The 18,192-nt window shown below is 33.2% G+C and overlaps 1 pseudogene; it reads right to left on the bottom strand.

The window, feature by feature from the left end:
- Positions 1-10,416: 10,416 nt before the first annotated feature.
- On the bottom strand, positions 10,417-11,761 carry LOC114383894 (annotated as a pseudogene).
- Between the last annotated feature and the right edge of the window lie 6,431 nt (positions 11,762-18,192).

The following is an 18,192-nucleotide window of genomic DNA, read 5'->3' as shown; positions in this document are numbered from 1 at the left end:
CCAAGAGTCATCACGACGCTCTTTGCGGTAACCAAAGGAGGCAACCACAACAACACCGATCAAGAAAGATTTCTTGATTAGAACATACGGTTCAAAATCAAGAGGGATGTTAAAATGTTGAAGGAACAAGGTAACTAACTGAGGATAGGGCAAAGGAGCATTTAATCGCAATGCCTTATGCATGTGATACCGAACTACATGTGCCCAATCAATTTGTCGGCCGGTATGAAAGGCCCACATGACTATTAGATCTTCTTCATAAACCTGTGCAAGGTTTGAAGATCTGGGGAGTAAGATACGGGCAATTAGATAATGGAGGATGTGGCTTTCAAGAGCCAATGAACTGGCAAGCAACCTTCTAGTCATATCCGCTTGGTTGGTGCAGACCAACCAGCGGGCATCATGGACAGAAAAATCAAACTTTCAATCATCATCCAGTGTACCTTTAAATGGTACACCATCACTAGAAAATTGGGTCAAATCATAGAAGAGGGATTGGTCAATGACCATCTTTATCCCATAGACCTCAGAAATCAAGGTACTTTATTGAATTTCAAGGTTACAATAAAAGGCTTTTACCAATTCAGAATACACAGGCAGTTTTAAAGACATAAAGAGAATGAGATTTGAGTTATGAAATGCTTGAATGCATTTGAAACTCTCATCAGAAAAGAAATCCATATCTATGAACTTAGGGTCAATGATAGAACGAGAGGAGAAGAGGTTAGTGTACTATGTACATTGTTCTTCCGATGAGAACAATGAGGAGGAGGAAATGGAGGAAGGAATTGGAGTATCCTAAGCCTCGGAATGTCGTTGGCTTCTACTTGAAAAACCCTTGTGCTTCTTTGATGGTTCCACCATTTGAGAGACTTATTCGAAATTTCAATCGGTTGAAATGAAAGAGGATGAAAAAAGATGAATTTTGGGCTTTGTGGGACGTGATTTGGTTGAGAATTGAGGGAGAAATCGAGTTATGAAGTTTTAGGGATTTTGGGATCGAGTTAATGCAAAAATCGCGTTCTCGCGGTTTCTGAAATTTCGAATTTATAGACACAGGCGCTCTATAATCGATTACAGGAATATTGTAATCGATTACACTTAGCCTAACTGCTTGTAATCGATTACATGTGAAGGTAATCGATTACCAGACACTTTTTCTAAAAACTAAGTGTAAAAAAAAATATCAACACTTACCAAGATGAATTTTTGTTTAACATAGAAAGTTTTAATATATCAAAATAATTTTATTTGAAAATAGAATATAATAGTTTTGAAAAACATGAGCAATCAATCAAATACTTTTAAACACATCATACAAGTAATCATACAAAAATTGAAAGATATAGATCATGGCATCATCAACCATTTAGATTTATTTTAATGATAAGCTTCATACTTCGAGAAAGGAAAATAACTCAATTAAACATATGAGCACAAACTCATTATAGCAATCAAACAAGACAAACAAATAAAATTATGTTAGTCATCATATAAACAAGTTAAATGAAAGAAAAATTTCAACCAACTTAATTTAAAAGATAATGGTTCTGATTACCTTTTTCATGATTCAAGTGCTTAGATCTTTAAAGATGAAAGTCAAACTTTTGTTTTTCTTGCTTAAACTTCTTGAAAGATGTTCTCATCACTTTCAAAGTCCTTGGATAGAAGGTTGATCTCCTTCTCCGAACCATCGGATGAGTCATTGTCATCCCAAGCAATATACGCCTTCTTGGATCTTCTTTCCTTATAGCTTTTCTTCTCATTCTTCTCGGGCCATGACTTATTTGAGGGGCAGTTTTCCTTTATGTGACCGGGTTGATTGCACTTATAGCATTTAAGTGTTGGAGAAACTTCTTGAGATCTCTTCCCATTATCGAACTTATGGCGTCTCTCCATTCTTCTATTTTTGACGAATTTATAAAACTTCTTCACAAAGAGTGAGAAGTCCTCTTCACCATCAGATTCTTCTTCTTCTTTTTCTTCTTGCATTGAGGAGGAGGCTTTGAGTTCTATGCTTCTTTTCCTTTTGTCGGTCTCTTCATTTTGGTTGAGACGTTGAAGTTCCATTTCATGTTCCTGCAGTTTGCAAAAAAATGTGGGGAGAGACATAGAGGAAAGATCTTTACTTTCAGAAATGGCAGTTACCTTGGGTTGCCATTCCCTACTTAAGCATCTCAAAACTTTATTGATTAAATCTTCATTTGCAAAATTTTTTCCTAAGGAGGCAAGGTGGTTGACTATGTGTGTGAATCTTTTCTGCATGCTTTGGATGTTCTCATTAGTGTTCATCCTAAATAATTCATATTCATGTGTAAGGGTGTTGACTCTAGATCTTTTCACATCAGTGGTGCCTTCATGTGTAAGTTGGAGAGTATCCCCCATCTGCTTTGCATTTGAACAATTTGACACTCTAAAATATTCAGCTATTCCTAGGGCAGAAGTAATAATGTTTTTGGCTTTAAGATTATATTGAATTCTTTTTCAATCTTCTTCAGTCCCTTTATCTCTAGATTTTTCTGTTGTTGTGCTAGTGCTTGCATCTACTATGGTGGGAACATAAGGTCCTATTTCTATTGTTTCCCAAATGTTTAAATTTATGGTTTCAATAAAGATTTGCATTTGGGTTTTCCAATAGTGGTAACCCTCACCATTAAAGATAGATGGCCTATAGATGGAGTTTCCTTCAGGAAACAGAGAATTTAAGGAGGCCATGAATGTTGAAGTTGTGAAACTTTTCTCAAGAAACCTGCTCTGATACCACTTGTTGGATCAAGTGGCCTCGGAATAATTAAGAAGGGGGGTTGAATTAATTATTAATGATCCTTGACTAATTAAAAACTTATCCTTCTTAATGTTACTAGATTCAATTAGGCTTTACTACTAAGTTATTAGAAAGTAAAGAACAAAAACAATAACTTAGACAAAAGTAAAGCGGAAATAAAAAGTACACAGCGGAAATTAAAGAGTGTAGGGAAGAAGAAGACAAACACAAGATTTATACTGGTTCGGCCACAACCCGTGCCTACATCCAGTCCCCAAGCAACCAACGGTTCTTGAGATTTCTTTCAACCTTGTAAAATCCTTTACAAGCCAAAGATCCAAAAGGGATGTACCCTCCCTTGTTCTCTTTGAACAACCAAGTGGATGTACCCTCCACTTGAACTGATCCACAAGAGATGTACCCTCTCTTGTTCTCAATATAACAACTCAAGTAGATGTACCCTCTACTTGTACCACAAAGGATGTATCCTCCAATGTGTTAAGACAAAGAATTCTTAGGCGGTTAGTCCCTTGAATTCTCTGTGAGGGGGATACAAAAGATATCTCAGGCGGTTAGTCCTTTGAAATCTTTTGTAAGAAACAGAAGATATCTCAGGCGATTAGTCCATTGAAATCTTTTGTCAAGAGGGAGAATGGAAGAAACAAAGGAATTCTCAGGCGGTTAGTCCTTTGAATCTTTTGGCAAGAGAAAGAAGTGAATGAAGAAGAAGAGTAGCACAAGTTTTTGAACAATGAACTTTTCTTGGAAGAGAAAGTATTGAACAAAAACTCTATGAAAGAAATCTGTTAATCATGAAAGGAATCAGTCTCTTTTCAGTAAAATTCGTGCCATGGTCATATATTTACAATCATTTGATGACTCAAGTTAAAGTTTGTGACTCTTGGAAATTTCTTTAAAACTAGTCACCTTTTAAAAGTTGTGACTCTTTTGAGAAACTAGTCACTTTAAAGGTTGTGAATTTTGAAAAACTCTTCAGAAACAAGTCACTTTAAGAATTGTGACTTTTGGTAATTTATTTTTCGAAATCAGTCACTGGTAATCAATTACCATCAAGGTGTAATCGATTACACATCAACAGATGTGACTCTTCATGTTTAAATTTGAAAATCAAAACGTTTAAAAAACACTAGTAATCGATTACAAATATTGTGTAATCGATTACACAAGTTTAAAATGATTTGAAAAAGTTTTATCACAATTTGTGACTCTTGAAATTTGAAATCTAACGTTTTAAAACATTAGTAATTGATTACATGATTATGGTAATCGATTACAACTATGTAAATCAGTTTTGAAAACAATGCAGACTACTGGTAATTGATTACTACCTTCTGGTAATCGATTACCAGAGAGTAAAACTCTTTAGTAAAAGATTTATTGAAAAATTCTTGTGCTACTCAATGTTTTGAAAAACTTTTTTAGTACTTATCTTGATTGAGTCTTCTCTTGATTCTTGAATCTTGATCTTGATTGTTCTCTAATCTTGATTCTTGAAACTTGATTGTTCTTGAATCTTGATTGTTTGAAAATTGCTTAACTCTTGATTCTTTGGCATCATCAAAATAATCTTAGAAGGAGGCTACGATGATGCGTTCTTCCTCCGGTGTGTTCTGATAATAAAAAAACTAGGAGATCTTAGAGATCCATCCCATGGCGTCATGACTGTCGAAGCATGGAACCTCTAGCTTAATAGGATGTCAGTGATGGGTTTGGAAGGGTGGTGGTGTTGGAGGAGAAGAAGGAGGTGGGGGGTGAAGTTGAAGCAGGTGGAGCTGTTCCTGGATGGAGTCGAGTCTAATGGTGAGGTCATGGTGAGCATCGGTGAGGATGGACTGGTTTTGGTAAGACGAAGGAAAACTTCTTCTAAACAATTGGTGGTCTTGGAACGGGTGTGGCACTTATCCATGAGGCATGGCGGTAGGTCGAACCAAAATGATAGGACCTCTCCCTTGGATTAGAGATCAAGGGTAATCTCCGTGAGAAAGAAGAAAGAACAAAGGCTGAAGGCAATTTTCTCTATCTTATTCATTACTGTATGCGCTATTTAAAGAGCCAATCATTGGTTGCTCCTAGAATCTTCTATTACAGAATTAAGCGCTTGCAGAAAATGAAAATGACAAACAATAATAGCTTTTTCTAACAAACTAGTGAGAGCACTAACTACACTAGCTACAACACTAACTACAACACTACTAATGGCCCATTGGTTCACGTAGTCCTGAAGGTACGCTGGCCTTTGGGCATTCCTCTTAGGTCGAGACTGGTGCATCCCATCAATTTCTATAGTTCCCTTTTAATCATGTTGAACAATTCCGTGAAATATTGAATGTACACACATAACCCTAAAAAGGTTATTCTATGTCGGTTATTAACTGTCGTCATAGGCAACGTCATATAAAGTCTTAACTTTCTACGACGATTCCATAAAAAAAGACGATTCTTAGCTAAAAACCGTCTTATAAGGGTACCTTTTTAAGACTTTTTAAGATGGTTTTTCAGAGAACCGTCTTAAAATATATTTTTTTTAAACAAAAAAGTTAAAAGATTTGAAGATTCTAAGATGGTTTTTGACCGTCTTAGAAAGTAAACATTCTAAGACGATTTTTCAAAGAACCATCTTAGAATGTGTTTTTTTTATAAATATTATGTTAAAAAATTAAATATTCTAAGACAGTTTTGGCTTAAAAACCATCTTAGAATGTCATTTTTCTAGAAAAAAAAATATTTTCTTTATTTTTAAAATAAGATGATATTTGTAATTATGAAGAAAAATAAAAAGTACTAATTATCTATAGAACATACATAATATGTTGCTTTAGGAATACCTGCAACCAGATAAAAAATTAAATGAATGATTTTGATTACATGAATATACATAATCATTGTCAAAAACAACTAACTTTACAAATACCTGCAACTATATGCAGAAAAGATAACTACAAACAAAAAAAAATCTAACAAACATTTGGGACCCTAGTTACTTCAATTGTTCAAGTGTAGGGATTTTTGCTGGTTTGGACAAGTTGTACCTGCAACACGTAACCACTGATACCACATGACCACCGACACAAAAAACTTTTCCATTATCCTAGTAAACACTGAAAAAGAAAGGATATTTACTACTTCAATATGATAATGGAAACTAATCAAACAATCATATATGCATAAATAGGTACTTCAATATTCATTTAAAAAATAGTTCATTTAAGAAAAAAATTAATCAACTCAAAAGATAAAATATTTAACTAAATAAGAAACTGCAAATTTAATTGCATATGGCCATTCCCAATCAATGCAATAAGATAATTTATCTTTTACCTTTAATATCACAAGTTTGACTGATGGGCCATTCTCATACAACTTTAGATTCTTTTTTATTTGACAAATCTGAAAAATAGTAAAGAAGCCACTGTCATTCTTTTACAACAAAATATTTTTTTTTTACTTTTAATTATTTTAACATCATTTCTTTGTTTAATGCAAAATATCTTTAATTACTGTCTCATCCTTGCAGCTAGCTAGCAAATGAAAAGGGATATGTATATCCTTTAAAAACTAAACCACTTGAGATCTCAACAATGATATAGCTTCATTGGTCGATCTTCCGACGGTGAATAAAATTAAATAGAAAAGTACCACTTTGGACTTAGTTCCTCTATTCTCATCATCTCTTAGCATTGATTAAAATAATAGCAAGAAAGACATAGTAGGGTGATGGACAGGAACTTGGAACTTTGAACTTAGTTCCTCTATTCTCATCATCTCTTAGCATTGATTAAAATAATAGCAAGAAAGTCATAGTAGGGTGATGGACAGGAACTTGGAACTTTGAACTTAGTTCCTCTATTCTCATCATCTCTTAGCATTGATTAAAATAATAGCAAGAAAGTCATAGTAGGGTGATGGACAGGAACTTGGAACTTACTACTTCCATACTGGTGGGAGCTTTTTAGTCTTACTGTAGTAGCGAGCAAGTCGGTGGATTCTACTGTCAACAAGAATCAACCTGAACTTGGAGTCCTTGTCCTTCTTGTTCCTCTCAAGATGGTTTCTAATTGAAACTACCTTCTTAATCAAATGGTACAAATTCTCTGGAATTTCAGGCACAGGCCCTGAAACCAACCATCAAAACATTTTGCAATTATTATTATCAGAGTAGTTTTAATAAATATACACTTACTTTTGAATTCATCTCATTTTTTTAACACAACAATAGATAGAGTACCAAACACCAATATTATAATAACTATGAATCGACAAATGAAGTAAACAAATAAGAATAAATGACAGCGACAATACACACAATTTTTCATACTTGAAGCACATGATTTTTTGGAGTTCGGTTATATAGTCAATTATGAGTGAACTAATACTTTTTTCCCACACCACTGATATTAGGAAAAATTTAGATATTGACAAGGTAAGTGCAAAATGAATATGCATATATGAACATAAGACATGAATATAAACTTAGTGCATTTTTATAGTTATTGTACACTTATTCCATTCATGCGGCAACATTAGCAGGCAGAGATCCAACTTCTACTTTTTTCCTGATTCCAGCTAGAAGCTCTGCAAAATAAACAAAGTATATGATATATAGGAAAATCAATTTTCAGGATTAGGATCAATAAAATAGAGAAGGGATAACTAGAGATATGAGAAGTGCACTTTTATCAGTTGTAAAACTAATAAACTAAACCTTTCAATTTGAGATAGATAGTTGCAGCATAAGTGTATAACACACTTGGTTCCAAAAGTTAGTGTATAACACACTTAATATATATACCACTAATGTGTGTCTAATGCCTCCCTTAAAAACAATGCTAAAAGGTAGCACACAATCTGTGGGAACTAAGGAACTTACGCTATGTCACCAGCAGTTGATGGTGGTGCACCATACTCATCAAAGAGGTGCACGAGATCTCCAAATTGCGATGTAAATCACCATATATTTTATTAGAGCCCTAAGCTGTAAGACGCTCAATTCACTTGAAAATATGTGTTATGCATTATCACAAAGATCTGTAATTTAGATATATAGTGTTTATTGAATGTTCTACACTTAACCCTACTCATATTTTCCTGGATTTTATAGGTCAAGTAGACAATTTTTAATAGTTCATGTTAAGTTAAACCAATTAAATATAGATATATAGTGTACTTGATCCACTACCATGGCCTAATTATTAAATAAAATATGTATTACTTCTAATAAAATTTAATTTTGATCCACTAGTACTAGTAGTGTTAAAAGTTTCCACACTATCATCCAATCATGTGTTTTCAATTTTCACTTCAATAAAAAGAATTTGACCATGATAACCACAATTAGTAAGGTTAAACTCTTTCAACAATGTGGCAACATACTATTGATAATGGAAGAACATTGCTGGCATAACATAAATTTTCCTACAGCAACAACCTAATGCTCCACCAATCTCTAGAGCAACAACCACCTGCAGAAAATTCCAGAAAATAGATATGGGGCTTGAACATTACTAGCACAACATAAATTTTCCTTGGAAATAAAAAATATAATACCCGTAGCTCTGTGATCCAACCTCACTCCACCAAGTGTAATACTATTTGACCAAAGCGAGCATAAGAACAAGCATCTCAACTTGCAAGATCAACATGAATTGACTGGCCATCCATCCATATATATATATATACATATATATATATATATACATATATATATATATATATATATATATATATGTATATATATATATAAAGAAAAAAGAATTCAGCAACTGTGTTAATTGTAATTATCTCTTGTAGTTGTTCAGTTAGCCTGAGCCAACACACTCTATGTCATAAGTGTGTGTGAATATTAAATTAAACTCGTATGTATAACTTGTAATAGAAATGGGAGGGGAAATTAAAATTAAAAAAAATAGAAAATATATGATATCTATGAGTCTGACCTTGAATGACATAACCAATACATTTCAATATTTTCTCAACAAAGCGTTTGTTTTATTACTCTTCTCACAATACCAAGACACCTCATAGTAATCTGTTATCTGTCACCTAAGAACCAGAGATATGTAGTGAAAGCAAAGACAAGGAATCACATTGAATAACAAGGATGAAAATCAGAAAAAAATTAGAATGAGAATTAACAATGACCAAGGTGTGTAACTCTTAGAAGTCTTTAAACTAACTCTCTCCAGAAATGCCCTCAAAAAGTCAAATGGCTTGCTTCCTAACCTTATTCCTCATGCGGTAAAAATGATTTTCATTAACCATCATAAATGGCAAAAGATCAACTGGAACATTATCCAAAAGTACCAAGTTCAACCGAATGAAACACTAAATTCCATATTGCTTCCATAACTCTTGAGTTGCTTTGATAACATCCTTGTGAGGTTTCTAAGGAATATTGATCAAACATTTTTCTATTATCGTCTAATGAAAGGAATAAGACTTGAAACACTACAACCTTCATTGATGTGCTAGAATCTCATTTTATCTCAAACAACAAACCTCAGACAGTAATGTCTCGAGAAACTCTATGTTTCTTTTGGAAGGGGGTTAAAGTGCATCCTAAGAGGGATTTTATATTAGGATTTAAAATTTCCCACAGGGACCTTGTGCCACTTGAGCTAAAACTCTTGGACATGACTCACATTATTTATTCATATACTTTATGCAAGATTGAGAAGATCAAAATTGAAACATAACAGAACGGAGTGACTACAGATTCTTAACATTTTTATACTAAGTTTGAGCAACTAAAGACCAAGTCCACCTAATAAACAAGAACCATCGATGAGGCTTGGCTTAATTGATATGATCAAATTGAGTTGACAAGATCATATACTTAAATCCTATATATTGTCCTTGGTTGGTAGGCCATCTATAAGTACCACAATACTACTATTAGTCCTCATTGAGACTTGTAAATTGTAATATGCCTGACCTAGAAATGAGGCAAACTCATCTCCCTATCAACCTTATTCTTACCCAAAAATAATTGATAAATAACAGTCAGTTTCATTCCATCGTTCTTTTTAAAGGAAATGACACAACTTGCTCAAACTAACAATTTGAAAATGTACCATAGAGAAACTTGTAAATACCTATTTCCATAGGCTTTACAAGGTGAGAAGGAAAAGGAGAAAAAGAGGAAACATTGCTAAGAAATGGAAGCATGGATTATCACTTATATATGTCCAATCAAACAATTGATCAAATGGTAAGAAAACCAAATTAGAAATTGTTCATCTGCATTCCATTTTAATTTAGGAAATTACTTGTGAAGAAGCAAAATGGTCAGGTGAGTTCTTTGGATTTGCCCATGTGACAACTAATTAATGTAAATTAGTAGCATAGTTAGTTCAAGACTACACACCTTTATGAGCTCAGTGGTTTCAACTCTAGGACCAACACCTTCAACAACTTTCCTAAAATCATCTTCAGTCCAGGTTTTTGGAACATTACCAATGAATAATCTATGTTTGGTTTCAGAAAGTGAACACCTCAAAGTTTTCCCTTGAAATCTTGAAAAATGTTAAAACAACAATAATTAGGAAAGGTACAACATGACTACAAATAAGAAGACAAGCATTTGAATTTCTTGGTGTAGGCAATGGATTGCCACAAGTTCATGACTCGGTGTGTCATTCTTTTAATATGATATCCAAGTTTGCATTAGATTCCTATGATAAAGAAAACAAGTGCAATCCTATAATTCAGAAAGCATATTTAAAAATGTAGCAGCAGAGTATTAATCAAGAAAGTACATTCCACCAACTTTGATCATAATTGAATATTCCAGATATAAAAAAAAAGTAAGCATATGCCACTGCATCTCACACTTTGATCTTGTCTAAAAATTGCAGTTAAGTGAAGAAAGTTAAATATTGACTCACCTCAAGAGTTTTTCCATCAGGGGTTATATCCCTATCATGGAAGCACCAAAAGTTGACACCAAGTTTGCTAATGAACTCAAAGTTAGCTCTCACTGTGTTAATCAAGAGAATTTTATTTTGTGACACAAACAAATATCTGAATATGAAGTATATCAGCTAGAGAGTCAAGAATTAACATACTTCATCTTTTAGCCATGTTTAATGAATTAGTACCATCTTCCCATGGCCATTATTTGGTAGGTGCACCAAATGGGTCAGCACCTGTTCCATGGAATGTATGCCAAAATGCAACACTAAATCTTAACCAATCCTGTAGGTATTATATACAATAAATTCAATTCAAAAGCCAATGGGTGTTGGTGGATGATGAAGTATAGATAAAATTGACAACTTGAATATAAACGAAAACCAACCTTCATCTTCTTCTCGAGAATTTTCTCCTCTGCATTATACCATTTAAATGAAAACACATTCTTACTTCACAGACCCTGAAAATTAAAATTTTGCACCAATCAGTAATCACACAATAGCAGTCCCCCATAAAGAATTCTCAAATTATTAATTTTACGTTAGGATCTTACTGCAAAACAAAATATGAAAACCAATTAAGTTGAGGAAGATCAGCCTCTTTCTCCCTCTTCTTGAACCAAAGCAAAACCTTAATTGAATTGGTATAACAACATCAATTGGTCATCCCCAAACAATCCAAATTTGGTAGAGAGATAAAAGAAAAAAGTAGATGAAATAAAAATAAAGAAGAGAGGAGGAGATTACAGTGAGAGGGAGAAATGAATCAGGCATTGGCAAGTTTGGGAAGTGGGATAAGGAGTTGTTTGGGGTTGGATTTTTGTTGGTGTTGGTGGATCTTTTGCATCTGGAGCATTTTCTCCATGACGAGCTCGTACTCGCACTTTTCGTAGGAGTGGCACTCATTCTCGCACTTCCAAGGGAGGTAGAACTCGGGCTACCTGCACCTGTTGAAAGGGATGCACAAGTGGGTACGCTGGTCCCTATACGCCAACGAAACCCTGGCCTCCACCATCTCCTCCTGCTGTGTCACTATCATCTTCTCCGATGACCCTTCCACTTTCATCTCTTCCCCTTCGATTGATCGACTCGAGATCTAAGTTTTAGAGAATGAAACACACCACTTTGGGGTCGTTGCATTCTACTCCGCGCATAGAAGCGGAGGCTGCATGTGAGGGGAGAGAAGTCAAGGTGGTTGTGTCAGTGAAAACTAAAGGGAGGAAGATGAAGGCGTCCCCGTGGGAGGCCGAATCGGGCCGCTGTCATTAAGGCCGACCTGAATCTCCCTAACTATTGGGGAAAGAGGGAGGAGAAGGTGTGTTCGAAACCCTAGATGTTGTTGGAATAAAAAATTCTAGGAGAGGAGGAGAAAGGAGAAAAAAATGAAAGAAAAGAGAAAAACCATGCATTCTTCCATTCCTTTCGAAGATGGTTTTCTAAAACCGTCTTTGTATTCTTGCATTCTACGTCAGTTTTTAAAAAATAGATGTCGTAATGCATTTTCAAATACGGTTTTGGTAAAACCACCTTTAAAAAGTTACAATTATTTACAAAAATGTCACTGCTTAACTTACGACATCAGTTTTTGTAGAATCGTCGTAAAAGATCATTTTTTAGTAGTGACATATTTTAAATGGTTGTTCTCGATGAACATTTATTGCTTAAGCGCTACTGGCCTACTATAGAAAAAACATAGTTGTTTGTAAAACGGATTCCTTGTCAGTAAATCTCTTATTTTAACACAAACTTATTTAAGAGGGCTACCTTATGATGGCTTGGATCTCTTTTTGAAATGTTCACGGTATTTTTTTTATAGTGTATTACGGTTTTTATGTTGAAATTAACTTTAATCTAGAAGATTCCATGTGACTTTTGTTCTAGTACCACACATGCCTACTTTGTGTGGGATAGTAGCATTATGAAATTATGGGTAAAATAAAGTAAATTAAATTTAAAAAAAAGTACTCCAAACCCACAACAGTTGAGAAAGAAGGATGGCATTTAACATTTTTGTTTACAATGAATTACTCAACACTGCTTTGATGCATCTCATGATTCATCCTGTAAAGAAAATCTTGAATATGCGGATCACTTGTTGTTTGCTTGCCCGTTTTCTTATTTGGGGTGGTAGAAGTGTTACAAATGGTTGGGACACCAGAAAGCCCTGCCATCTTGTAGCGAACCTCATTTTTGGCAACATTTGGGCACTTGGGCATGCCACAAATTCCTAACATGGGTCTTCCAAATCAGTACATGTGACACCCTCTGCCCGCACAAATATAAATAAATAATAAAAGGAAATAAAATCATACAAAATTTATTTAAAAGTTTTTAAACACATAATAGTAAAAGGAAAGAAAACCATGCGAAATTAATTAATAATTTTTTTAAAACACATTTAATTTAAATCAATTCGAAAGAGTAAAAGGTTCACATTCACTGAGTGAAATCATAGTAGAAATTGTTCGAATAAAAGATAAAGTTATCCTGGCTCAAAACAAGGTCGTCCATTCTAAATAAATATAAAAGAAAAACTAAAACAGAAAACATAACACAATTATATCATTCACAGAATTATAACATATGAAGTAAAATTCTATACCCCGATGTCACACTTATCAGAGCATATCCCTATCACAGGCTAAGTATCTTTATCTCCAACATGAAATTTATCATATGTTGGCTCACCTGAAACAAAATGGCAATCAGCCCAAACACAAACACACACCGGGAGTGAGTTATCACATTTCTAAATAAAATACAGATAAATAAAAGCATAATAAAAAATACATTATACAACTATTTATAACATAACTCAACTTAATTCAATTCATGTTATTTCAACACTTTATCATTTAAATTTCATATTTCAATCACCCATCACATTATTCATGAATCACCCACTCAATCAAGGCATAACAACACTCGTTGATTTCATAATAAACAATTCACATGTGTTATACAACAATTATATATACTAAGACTCAAGCCTAGATGCAATGTGGTACCATATCAATGAAATACCACTCTCACTAAGTAAAATCATAAGGTGACCAGTCAGGGTTACTCTGTTTTGTGAGAATGTTCCAACCACATGGAATCAACATAGGCTTAAAGGAGTACTCAAATCGAGTGTCTTTACCCCCAAGGCCTAGACTCCAAAGAATCCGTTTGGGTCTCACCTTCCTGATTCATGTCCAACCCCTAAAACAATTTTTGCATGCAGACACTGTTAATGAATTATACAATACTCATGACCTCACACTCATATTTCAAACATATTTAACAAGTTGCGCTACAGTTTAACCCTTCAGGATCTTAACTAGGAATCCTACATTTTTCCTTTAACACTGTGCATAAAAAATTTCTCGAGGTAAACACTGGTCGGGTTATTGTATAACTCATACCTCACAAGATAAGTAATATCACTACAAGTATTAATCACACACTCATTCACAGCCATATCTCATGTCTACAATTTAACATTTCACAATTTAACTAATTACAAAGTATACTTAACAATTAGAAAAAAAATATAATAATAATAACATAACACATCTAACTTCAAAACTTATAAACAAATAGATCTAACATATCAGTGTACAATCACATGTAATACTTTATATATATATATATATATATCACTAGATAAATATTATGTGCATATCAGTGCATAAAAAAACATTAATTAAATTTATAAGAAAACAGATGTATTATAAATATTAATATGCATATATAAGTAATTAACACACTAAAAACATTAATATAAATACATCAAAAGCTTATTAAGTATATGTATATAAATGTATTAACATAACATTAAAATACTAACATAATTATATATATAAATTATATTAATGTAAAAAAAATTAATATATATATATATATATATATATATATATATATATATATATATATATATATATATATATAACAGACATATAAATTCAGTACTTTTGTGCTTACGAGTCAAAGTTTTTATACAAGAAAGTCGAAGTATATATCTTATTTGATACAAACTCTTTTTTTTTTTTTGCAGATCCATTGTAATAATGAGAAAAATTTCGGCATATCCAAAAAACCGGTCAATAATATCAAAATTAGATAAATTGGCCCAAACCGGCTTACAAATGGGATGGCCAAATACATTACAAAATTTTGCTTTCGCCAATGATCTAATTAGAGGAATAATTGGAACTATTGTATCCAGCCTTTTCATAACCATTTTTATTAGAAATGAATTTTGCAACATATGATTTTGTACCACTGAAAGATTAGGCCGAATACTTAAAAAATAGCCCAAAAAGTGAAATGAATGTTGGGATAATTGGTTTATATGGATCGTTTCTCGTCGAGACCAAATATCAAAATGACATTGCCATAAATAGATAAAATTGTATTTCCATTTATTTATCAAAAGAGGAGTATTCTTTGAAACCAAAATGAATTTTCCTTGATATCTAACATAATGCATGAAATTATCCTTAAAGAATGATAAGGTATATGAACAATCCTTAACAGATACTTCTACAAGATGTTCTATTTTTTCATAGAACATCTTTATAAAATACATAACAAAAATGTATTATATATACATATATATATATATATATATATATATATATATATATATATAATAACAATAATATCAAACATATCATTAAATAAATATGATATGTATATAACGAATCAAAAATTATATACTTATATTGATTTGCATGAAAAACATGTATACCTATATCCTAAACATATTTCAACGAAGTCTCAGACATTAAAGAATTTCCTAATTACAATGTGAATAAAGCTTCAATCAATTTCTTCAAATGATTTTAGTCAATTCAATTATCTAATAACCTTTGCACATATAAATTTCATGATGAGAAGTCACCTACACGTAAGAAAATATAAAGCTTGTGAAATAAAAGTGTCAATATGTGTAGTGTATACACTGGGGCGTCGAAAATTTAAAGAAAAGAATCAACAAGATTGAAAGGCTAATATATCCTCTATAACAAAATCACAACCACACAATTTTTATGCTCCTTATAAAGAATCCTAACGCCTAAGGTACACACTCAACACAAGAACACATCAATTTTACAACAAATTCGCATCGAAACACCAATTGGTCCATCAAACACACTAAATCCGTGATTAAAACAAAACAACACATAGTTGAACTTCATAAAACATTCCAAAATAACCCAAAAATTGATCCTCGATGTAGTCGCTCAAGCGTTATTTGTTAGCAATGACATTTCTGGTGTTCTCTAGAGCTCCTCTTCCGATTGCTCTGTTAGGGTTCTTGTGCATCAGAAGAAGAAAAGATAACAAAATGTGTTTTTGTAAAAGCTGCTCTGAGTTAAAAGTTAGTTTATATAGTGGAGAAACTTATGACCTAATTAATTTTATTTTTTTTAAAATGGAAAACCCAAAAGGCACGTGTTACAGTACATGCCACAAATTCAAGGCCAAATGGCCATTTATGATTTAGAGCAAAACTGTACCAAATAAGTAGAGACTGTGATTACTGGAACTTCATCCTGAAGATGGGTTGGATGCGTGCTTCTAAGAAGAGTTTAAATGCACAAATTGAATTTGAAAGTGTATTTTGACTTTGAAAATGAGGAATATTACTCTTAGTTTTAATTATTCTATGTAGATTTACGTTTCATGGATATGAATTATTGCTTCCAAAGATTATACTACTTCATTTACACATTTAGTGGGTTTCTGGTTCTCTTGTGTTTTGTTTGATGCCTTTATTTATCTATATTGGGGCTTGATACAAAATTCCTCTAATGGCGCACGAATTGGAGTTGCTCATGACATGACAGTTAATACATACATGTGGTCTTTGAAATCTGGTTGTTCAAACTTTCTCATTTGGTGGAACATTATACCTGCATTTTTGTCTCTGCTGAGAGCAATTACCTATAAATTTAGAATATAAAAGAACATTCACATTACATTATTCCCATCTTTCAGGATGCTGACATTCTTTAATATCATATGTTGAATAATAGACTCTTGAGTGTTAAAAAGCATATCACCAACTGAAGACTAGCCACCAAAGGACATAAAAGGAAATCAGATAAAATATTGGTTTTTATTTAAAAAGCATCCTCAACACAATATACCAATACAGATATCAGGAAAGAATCATATAAAGGGTAATATGTCAGTGAAAAATGATGCCTTTGGAGTCTTTTTTGTATTCTGTCTTCCGTCATCTTTCCTTCAAATCTGTAGTTGAAAAAGCAGCAAACTATCACTATTGTTTAATAAAACAACAAAAAAGTTTGTGATGATTGTCATAGGTGTAAAATTTCGAACATTGTTACCATTTAAACAAAAAGGGTGTAATGTGGAATTGCTTTTGTGTTAGTATATCACAGAAGATGTGCTTTAATGGCAGCCTTTATTAATCCTCACAAAAAAATTGTTCCTAGTCACAGACCTGCATGCTACATAGACCCGGAGTAACTGGTTCACAAAGATTTTCAAAACAAAAACTACAAAAAACAGCAGAGAATATCACATTTTAAATTTCCTCTACTATGAGGGTAGCCAAACTGAAAAGAAGTAGTGATTCTTCAATTAATTTCCTGTCAAAAGTGAAACATTTTCCCAGCTAATTCATGACATCGACAGGCCCATTTCGATTGGATGTTTATAACATAGAGAACATGTTTGATCACACATTCACATTGTAATTTTCCACATCCAGATGGAAGCTCCCTGTTGCAGCTTTCACGACTCTTACAAAATGGACATGTTTTTCAAACACGCTGTGAGAAGGAATTGTGGAGGCTCCTATTTCAATTGCTTGATGCATTACCCTTTATTTGATATTGTAGCAGTGAAATTACCACTAGACCTGGAATTTAGATCCCTCTTTTGCGGTGCCTAAGGCAAACAATTCATCGATGATAGATCCCGCAGATTGATCTAGGAAATAAAACAATGAAACTGAAAGACCTATGAACAGTATGTATATCATATACAATCACAAAATGAAGCATCACGTAAACATGGTGTCGATGCATTAAATGGAGACCTTACAAGCTCCATTCCAAAAATTAATTAAGAAACATCTGTGTAGTTAAGTTTCTACCCTGATTCTGTTCCTATTCTAATACCAATTAGGACATAAGATCTAATATTCTCCAATTCTGACTGGAAAATTCCCAACATTGCAGCTGCACAGTTCAAGGCTTCCATATATCTGCTCTTATCAAATTGGGCAAAGACAGGGCTCCAAGTAAACTAGACATTGTGAAAGATGGCATTATTGATAATTGTCTCAAGCTACTTCAATTAGCACCTCAGTCTTTATGCTCCACAATAGCTGAGCTGTTTCACATTTTAAATAATAGTAGTGCAATAGCAGAGCTGTTTCACATTTTAAATGCCACAGAAATTGCAGAACCTCTTTTCCGTGTTTTACTCTGTTGAGTTTTCAGCTTATGGGGACAGCATATAAGCACTTGTAAA

Source organism: Glycine soja, chromosome 14 (genome assembly GCF_004193775.1).
Source record: "Glycine soja cultivar W05 chromosome 14, ASM419377v2, whole genome shotgun sequence".
Classification (NCBI taxonomy): domain Eukaryota; kingdom Viridiplantae; phylum Streptophyta; class Magnoliopsida; order Fabales; family Fabaceae; genus Glycine; species Glycine soja.
Note: the sequence above shows the minus strand (reverse complement) of the source record. Positions and strands in the feature narration are given on the sequence as shown.